Below are 2248 nucleotides of genomic sequence, written 5' to 3' on the forward strand. Positions count from 1 at the left end.
TTCCTACAAGTCACAGAACAGAACCTCATTGCCAAGAATTACCCAACCCAACTGCCAAGAGTGCAACAGAAAAAACTGCTTTAGACTCAGGAAGCTCTATGTCTTACTTAGCTCCAAACACAATGTAGATGAACAAAAACATCTGTGATTTAATGAATAAATAACATAATGACTAGGCGAATAAAAATCCATCAATATATTTGCTTCTGCCTTATATTTTGCTGAGGAAAACTGAATCTCTTGACTTTGTAGTAGTTAAATGATACAACTGGATTACAGGATTGACGTAAGCTGTGACTTCTATGTATTGTTCAAGGTTAAACTGCAAACATAAATCATAGAGATAAAACAATTGCTCTTAATATATAGTAGCTGAATAAAAACATCATCAGAGAACAGTTAGGGATAGTTACTTTTGCTCAGTGTATTAAATTCACTCAATATTAATTCCTTATTCAGCCCTAGTAAGTACCACCTATGTCCTTAATGCTATAGAATGAGGCTTTCCTTTCACCCTCCACCACACCATTGTCTGGCCCCTATAAGAAGATTTTCATGTTTACATAAAACTTCAGGTCATTCCTGGATTTTCAGAAGTAGGAGGAAAAAAATCTTCCCAGAAAATCCTGGCAACAAAGCACAATCCCACTTGCTCAGTAGTGACAGGTTTTATGCATTTTTTGTGAAGTAGAAATAATACAAGGAGATAATTATGCTGAAGGAGCTGAGGTAGAAAATGCAGGGTTGGATGCTGACTGTATAAGCACATAGTAATTGAAGAGTTCAATTGTGCTACGAGCAGCAACGGAGACTTCAGGTCCCCAAAGGATGCAATGAGATGGTTGGTGGATGGAAAACACTACAACAGAAGTGCTTTATTTTGTTTTGTGTTTTTGTTTTGCTTTAAGATAGTGCCCTAAAGAAAGAAAAATCAGAATTAAAATCCCTAAAGTTTCCCAAATGGGTGAATTTTTTCCTTCCTAGGATATATTAACCTTGAATTTGTTAAACTTTCGATGCCCAAAGATGTATATGAATCCATAAATCCTGAAAAGTGTATGTAAGATTGATTTTTCAGTAAACACTTAACTGCTGTAGAACCCTACTATATCATCAATATCTTTATTTAGCTAATATGTACAAAATACAGTACTTTAAAATGGTGTGTATATTTTCTCATTTAATTGAGAAAATTTAATCTCTCATATGACCTATGAGAGAAGCAGTTTTTCTAAGTAAGACTGTGACATAGTGTTGAGACCAGACCAAACTCTAAATTTAGTCTAGGGGGGCCGGGGAGATGGCTCAGTAGAATAAGTGCTTCCCTGGCAAGTGCAAGGGCCTGAGTCCAATCCTCAGTTCAGTTCCGAAAAAAAAAAAAAAAAAAAAAAAATTTAGTCTAAACTCTACACATCACAAACTCCATAATACCACTGTTGGCCTGGGTGAATTCCATCCAATTAGTTATCTGTATGGCTTTGGGTGAGTTATTCAACTCCTCTAATTCTTTCATTCTTCTCCTATAAAGTCGAGTTAATAGACAGTAACTTATATTCCAGTTACTGCTAATATAGTTTAACAGATGTGTATCAAATATAGAACAGGCTGTAAATACAAGTATGTAGTTCCACTTTTTCTGTTACTGCTACTACCTTCTACAGATAAAGAAAGCAAATCAAGAGATTGTGCCTGGGGCTGGGGATATGGCTTAATGGAATAAGTGCTTCCCTGGCAAGCGCAAGGGCCTGAGTTCAATCCCCAGTTCCACAAAAAAAAAAAAAAAAAGAGATTGTGCCTGCACAAGAGCCAGGAAATGTGATGCCTATTTAGGGACTGGATCTAAAGTCTCCTGAGTTCAGTGTGGTTTATGATACACTTCATTTTACCCAGCAGCAGGAAAGAAAACCCTTCTGCCCTACTCTAACAGGAGCCAAGCGAGGGGAAGCAAATCCGAAAGCAGCAGATAAAGGGAATTTTCTTTCAAACATCACTACAGATATTTGTAACTTTCTTTTTTCTTTATTCCTTTTTTATTTTAAAGAGGGAAAAATAAAAACAAAGAACAGGAACAAAGACAAAAATAAAGCAACATAAAACAATAAAAATGGTACAGAATTTCAAAATAAGAATAAAAAATTAACAATCATTGTTATATATTGTTACATCAAATTTGTTGCTCAGATTACCAGATACAGACATACCAGATTAATCAAACAATTAAACATTAACTCTTCCTTTCACTAAACCT

Source organism: Octodon degus, unplaced genomic scaffold, assembly GCF_000260255.1.
Source record: "Octodon degus isolate 3935 unplaced genomic scaffold, OctDeg1.0 scaffold00154, whole genome shotgun sequence".
Taxonomy (NCBI): Eukaryota; Metazoa; Chordata; class Mammalia; order Rodentia; family Octodontidae; genus Octodon; species Octodon degus.